At 36.2% G+C, this 27,809-nt stretch overlaps 1 pseudogene; it reads left to right on the top strand.

The window, feature by feature from the left end:
• Positions 1-1,939: 1,939 nt before the first annotated feature.
• LOC131034850 (purine permease 3-like) lies at positions 1,940-22,555 on the top strand (annotated as a pseudogene).
• The last annotated feature ends 5,254 nt before the right edge of the window (positions 22,556-27,809 follow it).

Here is a 27,809-nt window from a genome sequence, read left to right on the forward strand (position 1 = left end):
CACTTCACCAATGGTCGGGCAGAACAGAGAAGCTTGATGTAAAGAGGTTATTTCATTTTCTGCAAAGCGAAACCATTCGGCAAAAGATTTAGAATCGCTTGGATAGCAGTATCAATAGGCAACAAAACTGTTACATTCAAATCTAGTTTGGGCCTCCTGAAGCGTAAACAGTTGCTATTAACCTCATCTCCTAATACTACCTCCCACGACCTTGCTGCCAAAACCATTGAATCTGCAAACTTGTGTTTAACGTCAAAAACAAACAGACTACCCAAAGGATCAAACAAAATTCCAAGGAACTTTGTGATAAATGCAATGTGTCCCAAATAGTCAATTGTGCCACAACCCTACAACTTCTCACCATCAATGTTTAAGTGGAATGAATGAAATTCCCAATCCTCGGGGTTACCATGCACGATGTCCATTTGGGAGCCAACAAATAAAATTAGTTTGTTCTCAGTCCTCAGATTCTCAACAATAAAATTCCCCTATCCCTGCACATAACATATGTGTTGAACTATCGAAGGGCCACCATTTCCAACGATGTCAGGATTCATAGTTTCTAGCTCCTCTGCTTCAATCCTATTCTCCATGAACTACCCAGGGATTGTATGCCCCGCCATCAGCTCCTCATCCTTCACCATCGGCGTTTTACAATTTGGCAGCATCTGCTCCATGATCCACAAAATTATCTGCATAGAAACTGACACATTTTTCACCAAGGAATCGGGAATAAACAATCTTTCGTGCATGTAGTTCTTGGTGTCGGGCAAGTGGAGATTTTTGCCCTAAACCTTCTCAAGCTCCAAAGCTTGTGCGTCTGTTAGCATCACTGGAAAATTGGTAGTCATGTTTGCTTCCCAGCGCTCAAGAAATTCATGAAGGACATGCTTCTCAGACTCCTTCGAATCTGTCACAAAAATGTGCAAAGGCTTCTCGTTATTCTAGTCATAATCCTCGTCGACACAATCATCAATATCCATACAATTAGGTTGGTGAACCATATCTCCCTTCTCTCCTTGTGACACCTTAAAACATTTGGTGTAATGCCCATTGTCCTTGGCTCTCGTTAATGGACGCTTCTGCTTCGAACCAGAAAACTGTCTTTTATCTTGCACTTCTTTATCTAGGTCCATAGGCTCATAGGCTTCTATGAAATTATATGTGCAAAGTTTGTCATCATCATGGGGGTGCCTCTTTATTTTTGCCAAGGCCATGTCATCTGTAGAGCTCTGCTCTGCTACCTCGCTGCAATCTATACCCTCCTCATCCCCGGAGTCCACAGCAGATTCAACTTTGCTCTCCGATGACATACACTCTTTCTCCCACAATCTCTTGAGTTCATCCTCTTCAACAACAACCTCTTTTCCAACATCTTTCTGCTCCGAAATTTCAGCGTCTATACAAGGACTATCTTCAACTCCAGCTGAGGTATCACGGCATTCAACCTTCACCACATGAATACCAACAACTTCCCAGCCATTAATAGTTTGGCCAATAAGTGCCAAAGCTAGTTCAAGGGGAGAGCAAATAAGAATCCCAACATCCTTTTCTTTCGTTGGATTCTCCTCTTCAACTGAGTCCCCCTCTTTCTTCTAGCCATCCCACCAATGTATGTGGCGCTTGAAGCATAGTTTTACATGAAACGTAAAACTGCCATAGAAGTTATAAGTTTTACCTTCTCCTTCTTCCTCCATCTCTACTCAAGCCAACATGGCTCTGATACCAATTGTTAAGATTAGAATGAGCAGAGAAAACGATAACAAAAACAAAATAAAGAAATAACAAGAGACAACACATGGTTTATCGTGGTTCAGCAAATTTGCCTACATCCACACTCAAAGAAGGGAATAACTTCTATTAATCAATTCCACATACATGGGTTGCACACAACCATTTATATAAAGATATCCAGCCATGAAACAAAGAGTCTAGGAAGATGAACAGTCATGCGACCATTGGGCTTCATATACCCAACAATGTCTTGCTTGCCTTCCAAACCAAGAGTGACAAACCCAAAGAGGTCACAAACACAAAGTACATATTGGGTTTTCTTTTGACACTTGCTGCAGCTATGATCTATGGATCAATCCTTCCCATCATTGAACTTGTCTATAAGAAAAGCGAGTGCAAAGTAACATATACTCCGGTTATGGAGATGCAACTCATAATGTCATTTACTGCAACTGTGATGTGCACAATTGGCATGGTAGTGAACAAGGACTTCGTGACCATTGCAAGTGAGGTGAGGGCATATGATATTGGGGAAGTTAAGTTCTACATGGGTTTAGCATGGAATGCAATCTCGTGGCAGATCTTCTTCATTGGGGTGTTTGGTGTCATCTTTCTAACATCTTCTCTGTTAAGTGGTATCCTCAAAACTATGTTTATTCCAGTGACACAAGTGTTGTCAGTTAATATATATCATGAGAATTTCAGTGGGGAGAAGGGTCTTGCTCTCATAATGGCCTTATGGGGTTTTGCCTCATATTTATATGGAGAGTATTTGAAATCCAAACAGCCAGCCAATGTCACAGAGATTATTGGCTATTACCTTCATCCATCTCGTGACAAGTATTTTGCTTGCATGTGTTTTTGGGATCTTTGAAGTTTTATTTCTCAACTTCTTCAATATCTATTAAGTAAGATGGAAAGTCCAAAAGAGAATAAAAAGGCTAAAGTAAGACATGTATAACTAAGGATACTTTGGGATCAGGATCTCTTCATGTGGCAACTCTCATGGTAGACAAAGATAAGGACTTAACACCACAAGACTTGTTAGCAATATATAGGGATCTGAGGTCCCATAGATGTCATTTGGGTAATTTTATAGCCTATATAGAATTTCCAAGGTCCAACCTATTTCAGCTTTGTGATTTTGTATTTGTTTTTTTACCTATAACTTAAAGATTTTAGAATTTTGTTTATTTGTTTATTTTCTAAGGTGCTTTGTTTCAATTCTAGTTTTATTATGTATTAGGAAATCTCTCTGGAATTCATAAACTCTTTGGGATGTTAATTATGATTCACTTTGCATCCATGCTTCAAGGACCTCATTACTATCAGTGTTGCAATTATCACTCTCAAGTTCAATATCTCCTGCACTATTTAGATTTTCTTCTTCCCCTAGATATCTAAAAGCTTAGAGACTGAATAGATATTTTTTGCATCTTCCCTTTTATTTTCATATGCTATGACCTATCATCCAATACTCCTAGTGGGATACGAACAATTCTACTATTATTTGTAAATAAAATCTCCTCTTTTGGGGAGTCTACAATGCCATTAGAATTAATAAACCACCTTAGTCCAAGTAGTGCCCTAATTGTATTAAAAGATTCCTATATTTCAACTATTTCAAAATCAACATAGTATTTTACTCCTTTCAAATTTACTTTGACATTCTTACATGTTCCTAAAGTATCCATTTCATAATTATCTGCAAGACATGTTCATAGGTGTCCTAACTAGTTTAAGCTTCCCCAATTTCTCCCAGGTAGCTGATACAATGATATTCAAATCGACACCAAGGTCCATCATAATATATTTAACTTTTTAATAATCCAAATGGACATTTATCAACAAAGGACCATTCTTCCAATTCTGATCTTCTTACAACTGGGTATGTGCAAGATCATGGTGTGCCAAAACAGGCCCTTAAGTGGCAATGAAATTTCAGAAAATCAGAGTTATGCAACTTGACATGAAAATTTGAATAAGTTGTGAACATCATTTTTAAAATATGTAAGAAGAGAATATATATAAAATTGTGTAGTTTATAAGCTAATAGTTGTTTTTTGGGAAAAAAAAATCCTATTTGATGAAATTTTCAAATTTCAATGCAATGGTACTAAAATTTCAGGAAAAAAATAAGAAGTAGACATATGTCTGACCGCCCTAATCACAATCAAATCTTAATATTTTTTTATAATATTTATAATATAAGTATTAGACACATGTCCAGATGTGACACATATTTTTTTTAAAATTTTTATAAATTAAATAATTATTTATGAATTTTTTACTACAGCTTTTCAGAAATTCAGAAACTCCTATGTCTGACCACCTTAACTTAGTCAAAACCTTATTAAATTTTTTTTTTTTTTTTCCCTATAGTAGACGAAGCATAGGATGTGATGCATGTTTCGGTTTCAAAAAATGTTATACCTTTTGAAAGTTATGATTGTTTTTCATTTAGTATATCAATCGGGACTATTGTCAGAATTTCAATTAGAAAATAAATGATAATTATTAATTAAAGTCGAAATAAGACAAGCCTTATATTGTTGGAAAGTTGGGAACGTCCTTAAAAAACCCTTTTCATTTTATCAATTTTGGTTACAAAAAATGTCGTCAGCCACCAGTGTAAAGTCTAGAAAATCAAGGAATACTCAAAAACACGTTTTTTCAGTTGACTTTCCAGGCTTGTCACTTCCAAGCCAAATACCAAAGCATTCCTGAGCCGAAATTTGAAATTTGAAAATTTGACTACAAAAATCAGATATCGGATTTTATCCGATATCCGATTTTAGTACAAAAATTTGTGGTCCCCAAAAAATTTTCCGTTGCCGCCATTTATTTGGTAAACTGCCACATGGCAGAAATTTGATATCCGATTAAATCGGATATCGGATTTTATTAGTCATATTTTAGAGAGAGGGAGAGAGAAGGAGAGGGAGAGAGAGAGAGAGGGAGAGGGAGAGAGAGAGAGAGAGAGAGAATATGACCCCTAACGACACAATTCGGTGTCTTAAGGGGTCCTATGGCGTCGTTAGGCATCATATGGTGTCTTAGGACACCATAGGACCCCTTAAGACACCAAAGCATGTCGTTAGGGGTCATATGGTGTCTTAAGGGATCATATGGTGTCCCATGAACCCTTATGACCTCTTAGGACACCATATGACCCCTAATGACACCATATTGGGTCGCTTTGGGTCATATTGTGTCCTAAGGGGTCCTATGGTGTCCCAAGACACCATATGACCCCTATGGACACCATATGACCGCTAACGACACCATAGGACCCCTTAAGACCAGAAATCATGTCGTTAGGGGTCATATTGTGTCTTACGGGGTCGTAGGACACAATATGACCCCTAACGACATGATTTGGTGTCTTAAGGGGTCCTATGGTGTTGTTAGGGGTCATAGGGTGTCCATAGGATTCATATGGTGTCTTGGGACACCATAGGACCCCTTAGGACACAATATGACCCAAAGCGACCCAATATGGTGTCATTAGGGGTCATATGGTGTCCTAAGAGGTCATAACGGTTCATGGGACACCATATGACCCCTTAAGACACCATATGACCCCTAACGACATGATTTGGTGTCTTAAGGGGTCCGATGGTGTCCCAAGACACCATATGACCCCTAACGACATGATTTGGTGTCTTAAGGGGTCCTATGGTGTCCCAAGACACCATATGACCCCTAACAACACCATAGGACCCCTTAAGACACCAAATTGTGTCGATAGGGGTCATATTGTATCGCTCTCTCTCTCTCTCTCTCTCTCTCTCTCTCTCTCTCTCTCTCTAAAATATGACTAATAAAATCTGATATCCGATTTAATCAGATATTGGATATTGGATTTCTGCAATGTGGCAGTTTACTAAATAAATGGCGGCAAAGGGAATTTTTTTGGGGACCACAAATTTTGGTACTAAAATCGGATATCGGATTTTATCCGATATTCAATTTTTGTACAAAAAAACAGAGAAAAAAAGGGTTTGTGGGCCATTTTGTAGATTCCAATGGCCCATAGTCTGCATATTCTGTTTTCTGTCAAGGATCACGGGTTTTCAAACAGCTAGAGATAAATTTGTGCTTTTGGGAGATTCTTAAAGTGAAAACTTACATTGTCAATCACGAAGGAGCATGTGTGGAGGGAAATGGGGAGTAGTAGTCGTCAGAAGTCTAAACGCAAAAGAAAACTTTCAAATGACCAAATTGAAGTGTATAGAGAAAGAGATAGAGAATGTCATAGGAGGAGAAGACAAGGTATGTTAAATATTGCTAATGTTACTTCAACTAAAGAGGAAATTGAATTTGAAAATGTGCCACAAGTTATTGAAAATGAAAATGTAGATTTTGAAAGTGAAAATATTGAAAATTTTGAAAATGTTGAAAGTGATAATGAAAATGCTCAGCATGTGGAAAATTTTGACATAGGAGGTGAAAATGTGGAAAACTTTAACATTGAAGGTGGAATTTCTCAACCAAGTGAACCATATGTAACACTTAATTACTTTAGAAATGAAGACCCTCTCATGGATGAAAGACAAATTCCAAATCTAAGACCTTCAAGAACCCCAAAATGGTTATTTGAAATCGATGAGAACATTATTGCGAATCTTGAAGGCAAGAGTTCAACAAGAACCGTTCGGTTGTGGGCTACACAACTTTTCAACCAAAATTTTAGCAATAAGACATTGATCGAGCAATGCCAACTCTTGGTTCAATTGCTAAAGATGATAAAGATGAGACCATTGCTAAACAAATTGAAGATTCGTATGAACAAGAAGATGGAGAGAAATTCTATTATTGCAAAAAATCTATTTGACACTCTCAATTCTATTGGAAAGAATACCAAAGAGATAAGAGAGCCGCTCGAAGAGTGATTACAACCTCCTTAGTAAGCCATCAATTGAGGAAGGCTCGTCAAATGAGACAAACTTGTGTTGATTTTAACATAAACTGTAAAACTTTGGATAGAGCACTTGCATGAAGACAAAGACTTGATAATCCACTTCAACAAGATACATGGGCATTTGGTGGGAGGCTTCCATGTGTTGATAGAAAGTTGACTGACAATGTGAAGGAAGAGATTCAATAATTTTGGCACTCTAATTCTAGAGTGTCACCCAATGTAAAGGACGTTTTGAAATTAAGAATCGGCAACCGAGACGGCACACCGCATCCCAAACATTTCTTGGAATCAAGCCAAACAATGTTGTACAAATTTTTTTGTGAATTACATCCAACTTTGCAAATATCACAAAGGGCCTTTGAATCTTTGAAACCATTTTATTGTGTTCCTCTTAAGATTCACAATACCTGTTGTTGCAAGTACCATGTGGAGTTTTCAATGTACCATGAACTTTTATGTCATATTTGTTCTATGATGCATACCAATGAGATGTTGCAGGAGTGTGGTGCAATGCTATTTCCGAGATCATCAAGAGACTTGCAAGATCTATTTTTATGCCCTAGAGATGATGGCTGCTATTTCTATAGAAATGATTGTTTGAATGAGAAGTGCTCAGAATGCGGTGGGTTGTCAAAGTTTGTTTCATGTTTTCATGAGGGCAGTGAACATGAGTTTGGAAATAATTATGTTGAGAAAAAAAGATACGAGACAATGAAATATACTTTCAAGAGTGGAGGTGAAGGTTCTAGATGTGAATTAGTCTCAAGAGAAGTGAGAATTGCTGATTTTATTTTGGATTTTAAGGAAAATCTTTTCTACAAGTATGCAAGGCACACCCATAGGTCACAGTGGTTGGATCAATAGTTCAGGATGTGTAAGAACTCTTTCTCGATTGGCACTATTGTATCGATGGTTGATTTTGCAGAGAACTATACATTGCAACCTCAGAATGAGGTATAGTCTCAGTACTACAATTCAGTCCAGATTGTTATTTTTGTTCACATTACATATAGACATGCTCTTGATAGTACAGAAGATTTTTTTGCAAACCAAAAAATTGCTTCCCTAATAAAACCATAGGGCAACTTGAAAAACCAAGATAGGCTTTTGTAGGGACCCCTCTCATGGCCCTGTAGGTTCAAACAGATCATTCGTAGGTGCCATGGATTCCGAGTTAGGGCCCGTCAAATTTTGACAATTTTGAGCACTTAGGGCGCTCAAGGGACAACGTCAATAGGGTATGACCCTGAGCATTCGATCGAGTGGGGGGGGGGAAATAGGAGCATGCGTAGGGTAATAATGCCTAACTGGACATGTCAGAGCTGACGGTTTGTCATCACGACGAGCAGAACGAGAAATCGGTCATGCGACAACATTCCATTGAGTGAGACTGATGATTTTTTTGCCAACCAAATAATTGCTGCCCTAATAAAATCGTAGGGCAACTTGAAAAACCAAGATAGAATTTTGTAGGGACCCCTCTCGTGGCCTCGTAGGTTCAAATGAATCATTCATAGGTGCCATGGATTCTAAGTTAGGGCCCGTCAAAGTTTGATAATTTTGAGCACTTAGGGCGCTCAAGGGACGACGTCGGTAGGGTATGACCCCGAGCGTCTGATCAAGTCGGGGGGAAAAATAGGAGCATGCATAGGGAAATAATGCCTAACTAGACATGTCAGAGCTGACGGTTTGTCATTGCGATGAGCAAAACGAGAAATCAGTCACGCGACAATATTCCATTGAGTGAGACTGATGATTTTTTCACCAACCAAAAAATTGCTGCCCTAATAAAACCATACGGCAAATTGAAAAACCAAGATAGGCTTTTGTAGGGACCCCTCTCATGGCCCCATAGGTTCTAATGGATCATTTGCAGGTGCCACAGATTTCGAGTTAGTGACCCTAAAGTTTGACAATTTTGAGCACTTGGGCGCTCAAGGGACGACGTTGGTAGGGTATGACCCTGAGCATTTGATCAAGTGGGGGGGGGGGGGAATAGGAGCATGCGTAGGGAAATAATGCCTAACTGGACATGTCGAAGTCGACGGTTTGTCATCACGACGAGCAGAATGAGAAATCAGCCACGTGACAACATTCCATTAAGTGAGACTGACGATTTTTTCACCAACCGAAAAATTGCTGCCCTAATAAAACCGTAGGGAAACTTGAAAAACCAAGATAGGATTTTGTAGGGACCCCTCTCGTAGCCCCATAGGTTCAAACATATCATTTGCAGGTGCCACAGATTCTAAGTTAGGGCCCGTCAAAGTTTGATAATTTTGAGCACTTAGGGCACTCAAGGGACGACGTCGGTAGGGTATGACCCCGAGCATTCGATCGAGTGGGGGGGGAAATTTGACCATGCGTAGGGTAATAATGCCTAACTGGACATATCGGAGCCGACGGTTCGTCATCACGATGAGCAGAACGAAAAATGGGTCACGCGACAACATTCCATTGAGTGAGATTGATGATTTTTTTGCCAACCAAAAAATTGCTGCCCTAATAAAAACGTAGGGAAACTTGAAAAACTGAGATAGGCTTTTGTAGGGACCCGTCTTGTGGCCCCGTAGGTTCAAACAGATCATTTGCAGGTGCCACGGATTCCAAGTTAGGGCCCGTCAAAGTTTGACAATTTTGAGCACTTAGGGCGCTCAAGGGACGATGTCGGTAGGGTATGACCCTGAGCATTCAATCAAGTGGGGGGGCAAAATAGGAGCATGCGTAGGGTATTGTTCATTAAATGAATTGTATTATTCATGAATTGTATTGTTCATTGAATGAATTGTAGTGTATTGTTGATTAAATGAATTGTATTGTTCATTAAATGAATTATATTGTTCATTATAAAAACAACACTTACGATGAAATGAAATGAAATGAATTGTATTGTTCATTAAATAGCCATTATTAACCATTGTTAATTATTGGAATAAAGATTAAAGATTTCCATGATAACACCACGCACAGATGAGCAACAATTTATATGATCGAATATCAACTTCTGTATATATAAAAAATGTCAAATGATTACAAATGTATGTCCATACACAAATATGGCATAAACGCCAACTGAAACAAAATGTATGTCTAAATACATGAATGTATGTCCATATACAAAATATACATGCCAACTAGACATGTAAGCATCCCAAAACTATCTATAACATCCTAAGTTGTTGATGGATCATCAAAATTGATCCTCTTCGCCACACTGCTCGGCTCTGAAGGATCCTGCACAAGAAAAACAAACCACGACTAATATTAGTTATATTATATAATTCACATTCAAAAATTTAACATAAAAATGAACTATAATTAAACTATTCATGTTTACCTCATCTCCACGTTTTCTCTTCAGCTTTGCAGGACCCTTGATGTATGTCTTTGGTAGAGGAGGTATGTTTTGAATATTTTGATACACAACCTACATATGTTCAGAAACATGACATTGATACAAGTTAGAATATAATTGTCACTGATAATAACAAATTATATCTACTAATCAAAAAATAAAATAAACACACATCTACTCGAGGCATCTTTCTTCTTCTTCAGGTATACTGGGTGTAGTCATCAAGGATGTGAAGCCAATAATTCTCTGTATATATACACAGCAAGTATATGAAATTATCAATCTATGTCTAGACATGTATAATCACTATAAGTTATTTAAACTATTCATTCAATCATATTTGCATTCAATTACCTTTCCCTTGTCTCCAACTGCACTACCAGATCCTAAATCACACTGCCCCGCACTCGTGCTGCTTGTGCCCTACAAGATTAAAATAAGATATATACATGCAAGTTACTACATAATCTAATTAATACCAATATAAATGATGTGCATGTATGTACAATAAAATACAAACAACTAGGTGCAATAATATATGTACTGTCAAGCTATCAAGGCCAACTGAAATGGCTAACAAGGTGCCCTCCTGAATCTATCTCAACTCATCCTCGGTCGTCAACTGTTAAATAGACCATGTAAATAAAAATTAGTACTTAATATTATCTAATTTATAAATATTTAATTAAAATATAACATGAACTATGAAAACACAAATCTTACCAATACATCATCAATGTATGATGACGGTGCCTCCTCACCTCTAGCATGTGAGGACTCCCCAGGGTATCCTCCAGTCTGTGTAATAACATCTGGTGCATCATGCATCTCGTGCACCTCATAATCTGCACTGTCCACAAGAGGATCAACGGGTTGTCCAACTGGACCCAAGCATACGTGCCCACACATGACACAACTATGGGGCATGCATATGTGTGGAGCCGAGGATGACGTGTCACCGGCACCGGATGCACTGCTACCATCAAGAGTAGGCTGAGCTACTAACGCAGCCTGAGAAACCAAAAGGCTACTCAAAGAGTGAATAGCCGATATGTTCCATGAAGCCACCTCACAAATGAATCAGGATGTTGAACTGTAGGTGGGGGATCAATAGGAGGAGGGGGGACATATGGGCCCTGGACTACTCTGACTGCCCCAGGTCTATTTTGGGGCATATCTAAACCTACACCTTGGAAAGGTTAGATGTCAAAGTAGTTCACATGTTTGTGTAAAACAAACTCAGCATACAATTTTTTTATGAAATAGAAGGGGATATCAAGATTGTTGTTGGGTGGTTTGTCGAAAACCATCCACCAATGATCCCAAAAGTTTTTCACAATCCCATCATTTGTGCACCATTTGATAGAAAGCTTTGTTTTTTTGGGATGTACGAGCTGACCGGTACGGGGATTGACAAACAATGAGGCAATTTCAGCTTTGGATATCTCAAGATCCTTGATATCCTTATATGACAAGCCATCTGCATATTTTTCCTTCATAGAATCTTGCCACAAAAGGGTGGCATCATGCTCCTCAGTCATGGTTTCCATACTTTTTATGATCGATGTGAGAGGATCAAACAATGGGTTTAGACAAGGGATCCTATGATATACTTGTGCAATCCCCCTCAATTCATTCAAAATTTGTGCAATCAAATCTTGAATTGAGGGGGGGTTTGGCAAATGAGGGTTTGGTTGTTGCAGTTGTGGTTGGTCAGTGTTTTCATTGTTATCCCCCATTTTTAACCTAATTGAATGTAAACAATTAAATTTACTTAACAAATTTAAACAATTAGGTATTTGATTTAAAAAAACCTAGTTTTCAGGAAAAAAATGATATTTTCAATGAAAAATCAAATAAACATTAACAAAAAATACAAAAAATGAGTGAAAATGATTCAAAACGATAAAATTCTTACCTCTAAATCTATTTTTTAACAATTTTTTGTCAAAACACCAGATATTGGATGGAGCAGATATCGGATTTTGATGAATTCGCGCGATCTATGAGTTAAAAATGACTCACGGGACTGTCACTATCGAAATATAAAAGTCTCAAAAAATCAGATATCCGATTTCTATACTTAAATTATTTTTAAATAACATATATAATATAATAAATATAATACGTATTGTATTATATTATATATGTTATAATATATAATATAATATAATATTATATTATGTAATACGTATTGTATTATATTATATATATTATAATATAATACAATATTATATTATATATACAATATAATATTATATTATATTATATAATATTGTATTATATTATATAATATTGTATTGTATTATATTATATAATATAATATTGTATTATATTATAATATATAATATAATACAATATTATATTGTATTATATTATAATATATAATATAATACAATATTATATTGTATTATATTATAATATATAATATAATACAATATTATATTATATTATATTATATATATTATATAATATAATATAATATAATATTGTATTATATAATATATAATATAATATAATATTGTATTATATAATATATAATATAATATAATATTGTATTATATAATATATAATATAATATAATATTGTATTATATAATATATAATATAATATAATATATAATATAATATTATATTATATTATATTATATTATATATAATATAATACAATATAATATTATATTATATTATATAATATTATATATAATATAATATTGTATTATATAATATATTATTATATTATAATATAATATAATATAATAATATGTTATATAATACATATTATATAATATATATAATGTAATATATATATAATGTAATATGTAACATATAATATATTTTTTAATTTAAAATTACAAATAAAAATCGGATATCCGATTTGCATAGGTAATTACCAAGCCAAGGTGTACTAATATCCAAGCCAAGCAAAAAGTCAACACGGATTGTCGCGTTTTTAGGCGAGTGAGGAAGGCTATTTTTTTCACATTGCCACTCTTTGGCCCCCCTTGATCCTGCAATAACCCAACTAATTAACTTGCATCTTTTTGTTCCAATATTTTTCCCATTGCTTCAACTTAACCACTATATCCTCCTGTCTTGCAAGGGATGCCAAGTCTTTTATCATTTTGACCTCCTAGATGAAACATACCACTTGTTATTGTTGTTGTGTGAATATTTTCTTTGCTACTCCACAACTTTCTCTTGTTGATTCTTATTAGGTTGGAAGTATTTGTGCTCCTCTTCTTCTTTCAAGTTGTAATAATCCTCATATCCTTCTTCTACCATCTATTTATTTTGTCCTTCCCAATATTAGTACCATGCCTAGCAACTGCATTCAAGGTTTCTTCTTGCCTCTAGCTTTCTTCTTCTCCTCTTTCTTCTTATTTTGAATTACAAGATCTTTTTTGAAATGTTCTTCTATTGAAGCTTCTAACGACCACACATCCATTATATGGTCCAACCTATTATTCATTGTTGTGACATCTTCTAGATTACTCTTCCTCCTCTTTGTAGCTCATCAACCCAAGAAGGTAAACTAGCATTTTGATTTTGGTAAAATATTATTGCATTCTCATATTGAACAAATCATGAGTATCCTTTCCACAAAATGCACATTTTTGTGTCTTCACCACCCAACATTCATAGGCATAATATTCCATTTTTCCATAATTAAAACAGCTTGCATCATTTCTTCTCCTATTGTTCCAACCTCTTCCTCTGCCTCCTCTATATTTTTTATTACCCGTTATCATCTAGATATCCTTTCTATTGATTATTATGCATAGCACAAGAATTTTGGTTATCTTGCTAAGGTGGTATACGATATCCAACACCACTTTCCTTGTCTACACTACAATTACAACTATGACATCATTTATTTTCTTGGTTTCCTTAGTTTCCCCCATTCGGGACTAGAGGTTTGTTCTTTAGATAGTCTTCTATCAAACGTATCTCTCACTCTTGGTAGATTGCACTACATACAATTAGGTTTTACAAATTCGACTGCAACAGATATTTTCTTGGCTCAATCCGTAGGGCATTCATTCATGACATGTCATTCTCTGTTGTAGTATGTGTATCAAATTTTCCCAAGATTTTTAGGCTCATTATCCCTGATCTCCTTTTGTATCACCATTTTTTACACTTTCAATTGTATATCTTCAAGTGTCGCAACAGTCCTGTCTTTCTCTGGTCTTGTTTGTGGTTGTGCTTTTATCTAGTATGTCGTGGCTATTAGATTGTTATATTATTAAAGACTCTTCAATACAATCCCACCCTAATGTGTTTATGCAATCCATAAATGACCAATGCTATCTTATGCTTCTCAGTTAGGGCTTCCTCCAACTTCCTACATACCTCTTTGAATCTTTTAACATAACATTTTATAAATGATTTTGTGTCTTTTTTTGCTAGATTTCTCACATGTCTTACACTTTCAATTAGAATCTCTCTAGAGTGGCAAAACTAGCCAAAAATTCTCCCTTCATTGTATCCCATGTGCTTGCATGTTGAGGATAATATTTCATAAACCACTTCAATTCTTCTTTTCTTGAGGATTCAACAAAATCCAATGGTTTATCCTCCTCTGCATATTTTCTCAATCTCTCCCATACTAATTCCAAAAGGAATACATGTTCCAAATCCTCAATGGTGTCTGTTCCAAAAACTAGACTCTTAACTACTGTCTCCATGGTCTTTGATTTTTGTCTCGTTTTCATATTTTATGTTGTCTTTAGGCTTTTGTTTTGGTTCCTTTCCTAATTTGGGTGTATCTTGTTTAGTCTCTTTCTTTATGTTATTTTTTGGCTTTGTTTGTATGCCCTTATCTCTCTTAAGTTTAATATCAAAATATTTTTCTCCTAATATCTCACCTTAAGTGGTATCTTGCTCTTTTCTCTCTTGTTTTTTCTTTTACTTCCCTTCTTTCTTCTCTTCCATTTTCTTTTTTCATTCTTTTGTGATAACTCCCCTACTTTTAGACCTTAACGGGGATGGTGCTTGGTCTAGGAAATGTGACTCCTCAAAACAATTCTTTGTCTTTTTTTATTTTTAAATGACATTTGATTAGTTAATGGTCTAACCTCTTTGCCCAATTCTAAATTAGCTTCTTCCTTTCTATTTTCCATCTCTTTTAATTTTCTTATACTTGTATTAATCATCCTTTCCAAATAATCATCATTTGTAGATAGGGCCTTATCTAGTGTTGGTAGGAACTCTTCAAACATGTCATCTAACTTAATTGTTATATTAACTAAATCCAGTTTTTTTTAGGGGTTTTAGAAGGTTTTGGTGGAGTAGGAGCCTCCATGCTACAAATTTCATCTGTCAACAAGTTTTTAGGTTCTTGATTTTTTATGATCTTTTCAAAACTGCTTGATAACAATTTGGTGCCTTTTGGTAACAAACTCTTCTCTGGGGTCTTCTCCTTATATCTATTGTCTTTTCCTCTCTTTTTTAGGTTACTTCTATTGATTCAGTACCTATGGCAAAAAGGAAAGTTTTTATGAATTTTAGGAATTAGTAGGAAACATCATGAAGAAGATAGACAAAGATGAAGGTGCTAAAGCTCTGTTGAAAGCTCAAGTCAAAGAACTTCAAAAATACATCAAGTTTTTTGACAAAGCCAATATAACAAGCTAAGTGTAGTTTTGCTCCACTAGTGGTCTTACCTAAAAAAGATATAGATGAATTAGAAAGGATGAAAGCTAATGTTAAAAATAGCCAAATGTAGACTCATGGTGTGTTCCAACATGGCAATCAAATGATTGATGAGATAATTCAATTCTATCAACAATTTTTAGATGTGAAAATTGATGAATTAGTTAAGTAGTATAGTCATAAGATTTGTAATCCTTGTCTTCTGAAGATTGAAACATAGTTGGAGTTACCTTCATACATAATAGAAAAGATCAATATTTTAACTATCGATAAGATACAAGAGCCCCGCCTTTGGAAAAGTGCAATTTGTTACTGGAAGGAAAATATCGATAGAGGTAGAAAGTGGTTTTTGATGTTGGTTGTTCAAGTAGATAAAATGTTGAAATCTTGCTCTAAATTTCTTAGCCTTATTACTGAAACATTGGTTCATAAACACAAAGAATTAAACCCAACTTGACTTAAAGACCAATGAAAAATTTGCACATATGAAAGTAATATGGGGAATGTAATCTCAAAAGAAAATTGGGAAATGTAATCTCAAAAGAGAATTTAAATGAAGTAGCAACTTTCATGGTAATAATTCCACAACTAAATTGGCAGAGCATGGTACACACTTGGTATGCTTGAATAGATAAGGACAAAGGAAATATTATGTAAGTGATGAATTATTGGGAACTTGATGAGGTGGATATCTTAACAGGTGTGACTCATGCGAAAAGACAAAAATGGCCACATCAATTGTTGAACAGATTTTTGTTGTGCCTAAATGCCCATCATTGAAATCTATTACAGGTCTAGTTGTTGCAACAGGCATTTTGTATTTTTAATCTTACATGTTGGTGTTGAGCTCTGCTCCACCCTTGATTAAACTCTAGGTTTGTTGCCAGTGCCTATAAAAGGTAGCATGTTTCTCTTTTATGATTTGGATTGAGATATTGTTGAAACATGGTAGCTTGAATTGAAGCGAGTCAAACTTTGATAAAACTTGAAACTGTACATACCCATCTCCTTTAGATTCAGAAACAATGGATCTGAAGGAATGCCAGAGAAAGAAGAGGAGCTTGATGGAGTGGTGTTGATGTGTTGTTTGTACACGACCAAACACAGAATAAAATACTTAAAGGTACCTTATCCTCTCTTGAACAAAGTTTCCCGACTGCTAAAGATTTTGCCGAAGGATCAATCGAGGCAACTCCAAGGTTCTTGTATGTAGGATCTCTACGTGTGGATAAGCTCTTTGCAGTACGATGTGATTTTGCTGGAATCACAAGGGGACTTACATTTGACTGCCTGAGCATCTGATTTACTGGAACTCAAGTCCTATCTACTGGTTGGAAGATAAAGAAATGACAAAAGTTACAAAGTTTAGAGAGTCTACTCTAAGACCTAGAATGCAAGAAGATGGATGAACGACTAGGTGGAGTCCTACTGGGCTGGGTCTCACCATCAGGCTTGAACAATCCGACACCAACTCAGTGCGATCTTCTGAGGGATGCTTCAAATATATTCAAATCAGATACCATCAAATATTGATCATCACTCAAATTAATGCATGAACAATAGACGTGCAACGACTTGAGATTAAGCTCATTCTGTGCCAATTGACCACGCAAGGCACACTTACAGTCAGCAAGAGGCTAGTGGTTTGGACTAGGGGGATTCCATGCGAGTACATTCAATAACTTCTTTCATTCAATCTAATCGTTTATCATCTACAATGAAGATTCAACAAGAGACCATGCATATTGCAAACAAACGACACATTTCACCATATCTTCAATGAAAAGGAGGTTTATTTACAATCAAGGCAACAATTTCTTGCCTTCTCTTCATAATCTACTCTAATTGCTATTCTATTTGCTATTCTCTATTAATCAATCTCTGACTATTATCTATTAACCAACTATTAACCTTTACAAATGAGGAGCCAGGGCTTTATATAAAGAACCCTTTACAGAGAAACGACTATGATTGACTTAGAACTAATGGCTAGGATCACAAGATAGAAACCCTAATTAGGGTTTGTTACAACAAACTTCCTCTAGCCAATTAGAAAATTGCATTCCCAGAGCGAGGACCAATAGGAAGCCAGGGTAGGTGCCACGAAGTTTGTGTCGTCCCCAATGAGTTGAATACATTGAATCTAGACACACTAAGGTGGACCAATCCAACTGGAGGAGCAGTGACTGGGATGCCACCTTGTCTGATGTTTGTGTCTTGGTTGATCTCCTTTCTGTCTCAATTTGATGAATGATGTACCTCTTTTACTCCCAAGTGCCTGATGAGGCTTTCTTATTGTCAAGTCTTCCTTCTTCGATAGCATACCTTTCCTTGAAGTGCTAGCAAAGCCTTTCTTTGTCATCTTGTGGTAGAATAAGGTCTTGAGGCTAACTTCAACTCCTTGAACACTCCTAGTCTTCCAATGCTTCAAAGAACCTTGAATCCTCCCCTTTTGCATGTGGAACATCCTTGATGATGATGGACTAGAAGAGGTTGTCCTTGTCCTGGCCTGGTCTTCTTCCATCTGCAAAACAAACCATAAGATGATTAAGGACACATAATAAATTCATTCTAACATAGCATTTTCTACCTTAAATCATTAACAAGACATCAAAATGAATTTTTCTCAAGATTCTCCCTAAGGATAGGCCCTATAAGAATTTTGCTCTGGACCCTTTGGAAGGGTCAGGAGCAAAATTTGCATTCCTGGCCAATTTAGACCTCATTTCATTATTTCATAATCTTAGGCCTAGCCTTCAACCCTCTTCTCCTCATAATCTCACAACTAGCCCTTTGCCTAGCTCAAACAAGGTGAAAAATAGGAGTTTCAAAGGATTTCGCCATGGACCCTTTGGAAGGGTCAAGAGTGAAATTCATTCTTTAGCTCAAAATCCTTACCTCTTGGACTCATAACCTATTCAAACACATGCCTATGGCCATCTTTAAGTCTAATTCACCTTGATCACTGTCCTGGCCTAGCACAACTTGAAGGAAAAATGACATTTTGAGAATTTCGCTCTGGACCCTTTAGAAGGGTCAGGAGCGAAATTCAAGTTTTTCACTTGATATTTCATTTCCTTCACTCCAATCTATCTTGCAAGGCGAGAATACATCACTTTTCTTCCAATCATGCCATAGGGATCAAAATTCTAGCTTCAATCAAGGGGAAAATAGGTGGTTTGAAGAATTTTGCCCTAGACCCTTTAGAAGGGTCAGGAGCAAAATTCATTTCTTGCTTGTTTTCCCTCATTCAACTCCATTCTTCTCACTTTGTTCTTACTTGATTCTCACCTTTGGATCTATCTCTCAACATAACAACACTTGCTTGACCTCAAAATGGCTAAAAAGGAGAATTTCGCTAAAAACCATGGCCAGGGATAGGACCTATTTAGGATTTCACCCTGGACCCTTTGGAAGGGTTAGGAGCAAAATCCTTGTCCTAGCCTAAAATCTTCATATTTGATGGCCAAAATCCATTCAAAGGCAATCCTAAGGGCTTCTCTCACCTTGGTCTAGGCCTGGCTTGGCACAAATTTTGGAGGATAAGATGGTTTTAGGATTTTCGCTCTGGACACTTTGGAAGGGTCAGGAGTGAAATCTTTGTTCTAGGACAAATTCTACCATGCTTCTCACTTCAACTCACCTCCAAGGTCAAGGAAACTTTGCTTCATTCTTCCCTAACCCATAAAAACCAAAAGCTTGACTTGATTTGCAAGGAAAATAGGTAATCTTAGGAATTTTGCTCTGGACCCTTTGGAAGGGTCGGGAGCAAAATCCTAGTTTTTGCTCAATTCCTTCAAGTTTATTGATCACTAGCAACTCAAAGTCATTCCTAAGGACATATCCAATCCTATCTCACCCTGACCCACACTTGACTTGGCACAAAACTAGGAGAAAAGAGTGGTTTTGTGGAATTTCGCTCTGGACCCTTTGGAAGGGTCAGGAGTGAATTTCCCCCTCTAGGACAAAATCTCCACCTTTTATTGCTTTCATCATTCCCCAAGGCAAGAACATGTCTATCTTTCTTCCAACATGCCCTGGACACTAAGAACTTGGCCAAACAAGGAAGAAAATGAGGTCCATGGAGATTTTCGCTCTAAACCCTTTGGAAGGGTCAAGAGCAAAAATCATGTTCTAGGCTTGATTCTTCATTTCTCCAACTCCAAACCACCTCAAAAGGCAAAGACATGTTATCTCACTTTTATCCATGCCATAAAGACCAAGGACTTGACCTCCTCTAAGGAAAAAATAGGTGTTAATCAAGAATTTCACCCTAGACCCTTTGGAAGGGTCAGGAGGGAAACTCTTGATTTTGGACAAAATCTTCACATTTTGATGCTTTCATTCACTTGCTAAGGCAAGAACATGTCAAAACCTTCTCAATATTCCTTAGAAACTAAGATCTTGGTCTAGTCAAGGAAAAAGTGGGTGTCTTCTAAGAATTTCGCTTTGGACCCTTTGGAAGGGTCAAGAGCGAAATTCAAGCTTTGGGTTGATTTCACACCTCTTTCCTCCTTAACTCACTTCAAACTTTAGTTAACCAATTTCTTCTCACCACAATCAAGGAAATCCACCATCAAACTAGCTCCAAACAAGGTCAACCTAGGGCTTAAGGAAAAAAGAAGGTCAAATGGAGGATTTCACTCTGGACCCTCTAGAAGGGTCAGGAGTGAAATTCTCCTTCCAGGTTGATTTCCATCATTTAATTGCTTCAAACCTTCTCTCCAAGGTAAATATGCATCCAAGGCCTTCAAATCATTCCTTAGAAGCTCCAAACTTGGTCAAGTTAAAAAGAAAAATGGAGAAAAAATGAATTTCGCTCTGGACCCTTTGGAAGGGTCAGGAGCGAAATTCTTGTTTTGGTCATAAATCCTTCATTCTTTCACATTCTATCACCTCAAAAGGTAAAGACACATCATTCTCCTCCCAACTATGCCCAAGCAACAAAGTTGTTAGCCCAAACAAGGGAGAAAATAGTGTCTAGGGAGAATTTCGCTCTAGACCCTTTGGAAGGGTCAGGAGTGAAATTCACATTTAGGCTCAAATCTTGACTTCATTTCTCACATTTCTTCATCCAAACAAGTGTTTTGCCCTCACTAATGCCTAGGAATGAGTTAGTTCTAAGTTTGGGTCAAAGTAGAATGTCATATGGAGAATTTCGCTCTGGACCCTTTAGAAGGGCCAAGAGCGAAATTCAAATTCGCTTTGGACCCTTTGGAAGGGTCAGGAGTGAAATTTGACATTTTGGTCTCTCTGTCAGGATTCATATATGGAATATAACATTTCCTTATATCTTTCTTATTTCTTATACTTTAAGTTATATTCCATATATACTGTCAGGATGTTTGAAAGTGGTTTCGGACCTCCAGGAGTTATAATGCAAAATCTAGTTTTTGGAGGATTCTTCAATTTTCCAAACTTTGTCAAATTTCAGGATCAAGATGACATTCCAGACTTAGCCAAATTTCAGGACATTTGAAGATTAAGATGACATTCCAGACTTCATCACTCACCAACTTGACCTAGCTCAGACTTTCAAATAGGATATTCACTCACCAAGCAAGACACAATTAGCAACAAGAGAAAAACCAGGCCCTAAGGAAGACTTTCAAAGAAACCCTAATCGGGAGCATCCATTGACTCACCTTTAGCTAAAACAAAGCCTACTATCTTAGTGATCCCTCTAGCAACACTCAAAATGCAAAGACTAGCAGACAAAACCCTAAAAGACCTAGAAAAACAAACCCCAGAAAGCAAAAAGTAGGGGTCCCCATTTGCAATAGGGCGATGTGTGAATATGTCACAACAAGTGGACGGTAGTGTTGTTGAACTGCTTGGCCTTATGCATTAGCACCACTACAGGGCCATTGTCACTCAGGTTTTACTTTGTCCATGGAGGGTCTCGTAAGTGGTTTTGTTCTTGGCTAGAAACTGCAGGGTGGCCCATCTAATTCTCCCTCTCTGCATAATATACAGAAGGCAGCCAGATGTTGAACATGTTACCCTCCACCAATGCCTTGCTTGTTGTGTAATTGGGCTCATCACAGGGGTAGATGATTGTATGGTTGCTTGGGGAGTGTCATATCTGCCTCTTTCTACATACTCCTTATTGAATGCCACTCAGCTGGCCTTTAATGCAGTCTTTGCATTTCTCTTGGTCCGTCAGAAATTCACCCCTTATTCAATCAATGCTGTAATTTTGCTCACCCTGGGCTCTGTCTTGCTTGCCTTCCAAACCAAGAGTGACAAACCTAAAGAGATCACAAACGCAAAGTACATATTGGGTTTTCTTCTGACAATTGGTGCAGCTGGGCTCTATGGATTAATCCTTCCCATCATTGAACTGGTCTACAAGAGAAGTAGGTGCAGAGTAACTTATACTCTGGTTATGGAGATGCAGCTCATAATGTCATTTTCTGCAACTGTGTTGTGCACAATTGGCATGGTAGTGAACAAGGATTTCGAGACCGTTGCAAGTGAGGCAAGGGCATCTGATATTGGGGAAGTTAAGTTTTTCTTTGGTTTAGTATGGAATGCAATCTCATGGCAGCTCTTCTTCATTGGGTGTTTGGTGTCATTTTTCTAACGTCTTCTTTGTTGAGTGGTATCCTCAAAACTGTGTTTATTCCAGTTACACAAGTGTTAGCAGTTATTATATATCATGAGAATTTCAGCGGGGAGAAGGGCATTGCTCTGGTACTGGCCTTATGGGGTTTTGCCTCGTATTTATATGGGGAGTATTTGAAATCCAAACAGCCAGCCAATGTCACAGAGTTAAAGGAGCAACGGATTCTTAGCCATGACTGTGAATTCCCAGGAATCAAAGAAGAGAAATCTTTGGAGCTGGCTGTGAAAGAGAAAAACTCTACTGCTGAAACTCCATAAATAGGTGATTCTTTTAGATTGGTCTTTGTAATTTAACAGTCATACTGTGTTGCTCATGCTAAGGAACTGATGGATTGAGAATATACTTTGGCTTTAGGGAAGGAAAAGGTTTTGCCCCATTCACGACATCACTTCAGTGATAATGATAAATAGAAATTGCTAACAATCAACCTCAAATTGTGCAGCCGTTTCTTTGTAAAAGCATGTCCAATCAGTTTTAAAATGACTAATGATGGATAAAGAGCTTTCTTTTTTTTGTCTCCACTTTTTCTCCAATTCCATAAATGAGACAGAGCATATGTTAGCTCCCCAATTTGTGGGTGAGTGACATTATGAATTCTTTGGAGGGTTTTCTGCTCTTTATTGCAATTTTATTTATCTGAAAATTTGTGTAAGCCTTTGCGCTACAATACTTCTGTACATAATTGTGCTTCATATTTATCATTTATTGATAGTAATTTGACGTTGTCATCTGTGCCTTCAACAAAATCACTAGCATGAATGTTAGTGTTGGTTTTTGCTCATTTCTAATCTAGTTGAGCTTTGTTTGTCTTTGGTATATGTTAGTTTTGCTAATTATTTTAGTGATTTAGTTGAATTTTGTTAATCATTTTTATTATATAGTTGAGTTTCAAAGAAATCTGAAGATGTGGTTTATTATAGATCATTTCATTTATTGCAATTCAAATCTTAATATTTTGACAATGTCCTTTTATTTGATGTTGACATGTTAAAATGATGAATTCCTTCAAGAAAAGACATGTTTCAACTAAAATTTTGACCATTTTCTAGACCAATTTAAACATGCCTATATCTTGAAAACATGATCTCTCATAGAACATTTGTAATTATAAACCCCACTTAAATATCCTATCATTAGATTATTACAATCATGATTTAAACTTTCCATAAAACTTTAATAAATCCTTTACTATGCAATCATCTCATTCAACCACATTAAACTTCTTTAAGGTCTTTTGTTGAACATTTTTTTTTGACATTTAGTCAAATGGTTTGTGAACAAAATCTGTAGGTAGAGATGTGTAAAATATTTTGTTGAGTAATTTCAATTTAAAAAATTAGAGTTGACATGTTAATAAAGTTATCTTAATGACTTAATAGTTAGTTGCCTTCAATGTATGTGTCGATCACGGCACTGCAACTTTAATGTCTTATAAAAAGATAACCATTTTCCATTGATTTTTTGAGGAATGTTTATCTATCTTGGCACAAACCATGAGGGCATGGGAAAATGTTGAGAGCCCAATTTTACTGTTACCAAATACATTTTAGAATAGCTTACATATCTTTTATATACTTGCATTCATGATTTATGCTTAGAGCGCACATTTGACATGGGAGGGGGGAAAGTAGCAAAGATTGAGTTATGCATTTGAATAAAGTTTTTAAAGCCTTTCAAAAGAAAAGTACATACCATGCAAGGTTTTGGAGAGTAGAAGCAATCTCTAATTTGAAATGATGATGTGTAAGTGGCATTACTTTCTCCACCAAATACCATTCAAAAATTAGTTTTGACTTATGTTTTTTCCATATGCCTGGGTTTTCCTTTTTGCAGGCTTCTAAATTCTACACCCCACAAGCAAATGTTTTTTCTATATGCCTGGGTTTTCCTTTTTGCAGGCTTCTAAATTCTACACCCCACAAGCAAATGCAATCTCGCAAAAATGAATTGATAGTTAGCTTTTTACATGAGTTTTATATATTTAGACAATTAGGTCACTTGGAATAGTTTACGCAAAATAATCTATACCTTCAAAAGTCTAAAATACATTATAAAACAAAACCTATTTGGGTCATTGAAGCTACTTCACTACTCATCCTTTCTATTCAATTTACAACTATTTTGAACAATAGATTTAGTGTCGCTACAATTGCTAAAAGAATAGCAATGGATGACTGTATAATATAATTGAGTAGCTCATGTGAAGAGAAATTTCATTGTCAATTTTGTAATTCTTTAAATCTAATCAATAGTTGTAGATGTATAAAAATGACAACTTTCCTAAGTGAATTTTTAATATTCATTTAAACCTCATTCCTCTATTTAATTAAATTTTGTTTAATTAAATTATTCGCATTCATCTATTTGATTAAATAAGTTATTCAATTTATTTAATTAAATTCACCTAAGCCTTTCATATCCTTTAATTAAATAAATCACTTTATTTAATTAATTTTCCTTTCTCCCCTTTTAATTAAATTTACATTTAATTAAATTGCTCATGGCAAATAAATAAATCTAGTTTATTTAAATATCCCACTTGCATCTATTTTGTTGAAATAAAGCAATTTATTTTAATTAAAATTACCCTCCATCCACTTGTATTCTCCTACATCTCCCACTTGCCTCTCTAACCCCCCTTCTAGATTCTTCTAATCACTTCTAAATTAGCCTAACCCATCCCCTAAATATTATCAAATCCCTAAGCAAAGGGAAGTCACTTCTCAAACCCTCAAAGTCTTTGGAAACCATTAAAGGCTTTATGTCTTCAACAAGTTAACCTTGAAAGTCTTCCAAACCATTAATGGTTAACTCAACCCTCTTGCATGATTAGAGACTTTCTCTCTAACTCAACCCTCATCTAACCCAAGGGTCTCATCAAGCATTTATTGCTTTGACCATGGTTATTCCTTTGACCCTTGCACAAGAGTTTATCCTTTGGGTAAAAGCTTTATTCAATGGATAACCTTAACCTAACCTTAGCCCTTACCTCCTAAGGTAACCATAAGGTATTCTCAAGCATTTAATGCTTCTTACATCCCCTCTCAAGTAGTCTTATGTTGACAATTGTCACCATTTCATTGGTGAGAATTGTAAACATGGGTTGATAACTTTCAATCCTGGCCCTTGATAAGATTATCCAATCTTGACCCTTCATTGCCCTATTTTTCCTATAAATAGAGCTCTCATTCCTCCATTTTAAGATCCAAGTCTTTAGTATCAAACTTGTAGACATTTTACACATAATCCAAGTTTCATGCATCTAATCTATACTCATTTTTATAAAGCATTTAGTCTCTCTTTGAATAGAAATAATCTAATGAACATTTTAGAAGCATTTCTATTATCATAATAATCATAATAGGCTAGCATATCATGTTAGGATAGTTCTTTTACTAATCCTTCCATCTTAATCATCATATACATGTTAGTTTAATTCATACTTGTTAATATCATGCACATCTAGGATTGCATTCATGTTAGATTTATCAAGCATCCCTCATTCTCATGATTGTCATCCCTAAGTCATTTTGCTCAGTGATCTGAGAGCAAAGGCATTGGCTTGAAGGGTCTTGTGAGATAGAGAACAATGGAACATCCCTTGGGAAGTTGAGTTATTCCATATAACTCCATAACTTGCACCAAGAGTCCCATTGGTGTGTGGACTAGTCCTGAATTCATATTTTTCATTTCATCACACCACTTTTCTTGCACACATTTTTGGCACCCACTGTGGGGCATAACCCCATTTATAAAATCATTTTTGATACAGGACTAACATTGCAGGTACGCAGAAAACATGAATTAGTGCATTGGTACCATCCTTTAGCACATCCAGTATGTCTTTTGACGCATATCGCTTATTGTTTAGTGCATTGGACCCAAAACTTAGTGCATTCCGCAGTAACCTTAGCGTATAACACTTCTGCGGATTCCCAATAAGAATCAATGCTTTGAAGCATCAGTCCAGCACATCCATACAACACTGTAGTGCATCCAAGTCTTTTGTTAGCGCATTGGTGCGATTCTGTAGCGCGTAGGGTCTGCAGATTAGCACATAACAGACACAGAGGGAAAAACACAGTTGTAATTGAGACAGAAACTTAGACTTGTAGAAGTCCACCTTGAAAAACTCTTCTTTGCTAAGTAGTGTTTTGATTGCAGGTCACTAGCATCTGTTTTTGCAGGATTTGGAAGATTTATCTTTTTACTATTTTAGACATTTGATTAGTTTTCTTGTTTCTAACTTTGCTAAGTTAGTTATTTGAATTTTATTTATTTATTTTCCTTATTGGTAAAAATGAACTCATTTTCCTTTTGGGTTATTTAAAAAGCACAAAAAAAAAAATCTTCAATCTTGCTTTTATAGGGAGAAAAACACTTCATTTTTGGGACTTAAAAAGAACAAAGACAAACTTTACTTTTGCAAAGTATAAAATGAACCTCACCATCCTTTGGTGTTTAAAAGGATCCACTTCATTTTTTGCACAAGTTAAAGAACCTCACTTCCAAATTCTAGATAAAGAAAAAGAGAGAAATCCTTCCCCTATCGAATTTATTTTTTGTTGACCAGGATTTTTTTACTTAGATCCAAAAAAAACCACTGATTTGAGAGTTAAAAAGAACACCATGCCTTTTTTGGAGCAACATCTCCCAATAGAAGTTAGCCAATCACTGAATTGAAGGGTTAAAAAGAACCATTTTGTGTCTTGTCTCGAAAGTGGAAGGTATATGCTCTCCCCTTGATTGGGCGACCAAAAAACCAAACCAACTTTCTGTAATTCAAGCATTTACATCCTTTAGCAGGCCTACCCTCCCGAGTTTCTCTTAGAGTGCCATTTAAATGGTCGGTGAGAGGGGAACAACCTAAGTGGGAAATGACTTTTTCGCCAAGTGTTCCAACCCACTATAATCAAAAGTGGAGGATGACGAAGGTCCCTTCAACAATTTTGCTCAGCGATTAGCCTTCCCCCAGTATCTTTAAGATACAGAAAGTCTTTGTTCTAAAGGTTGGGAAGCCTCCCGAGGGAGTTTATCATTAAAGACCGAACGGAAGCCTAATTACGAATTTTAGCAATAGAAACCTTGAGCCGAGTCAGTATCCAAACATCCTCAATATCATAGTGCAAGGGTGGGGAAGAATTTGCCTCCAAGATTACTCACCATATATCTCCCAAGATAACTACCCAATTGTGAAGCACTTCACTTTTGGTTAATTTCTGACAAAAGACAAAAAAACAAGTGCCCCCTAGGGGTGACACGGTTGTTTGAGCTGACAGAGTATCGAGACTAGTGGGCTATGGTATTGTTGATGACCTTTGAATAAAGAGTCTATCTGAATTGTCTTCTTTGTATCCAAAACTATAAAAATATTGGGGATTCGAACACATCCTCATAGAACATACACTCTTTGTTTAGAATAGGCAAAAATGGTTGTCTCTTTCGTGTTGTGTCTTCAGTTTATAATTCAGAAATTCATCCATCAAAATTAAACAAAAGTGATGTAAATTT

This window comes from Cryptomeria japonica, chromosome 10 (assembly GCF_030272615.1).
Source record: "Cryptomeria japonica chromosome 10, Sugi_1.0, whole genome shotgun sequence".
In the NCBI taxonomy this organism is placed as follows: Eukaryota; Viridiplantae; Streptophyta; class Pinopsida; order Cupressales; family Cupressaceae; genus Cryptomeria; species Cryptomeria japonica.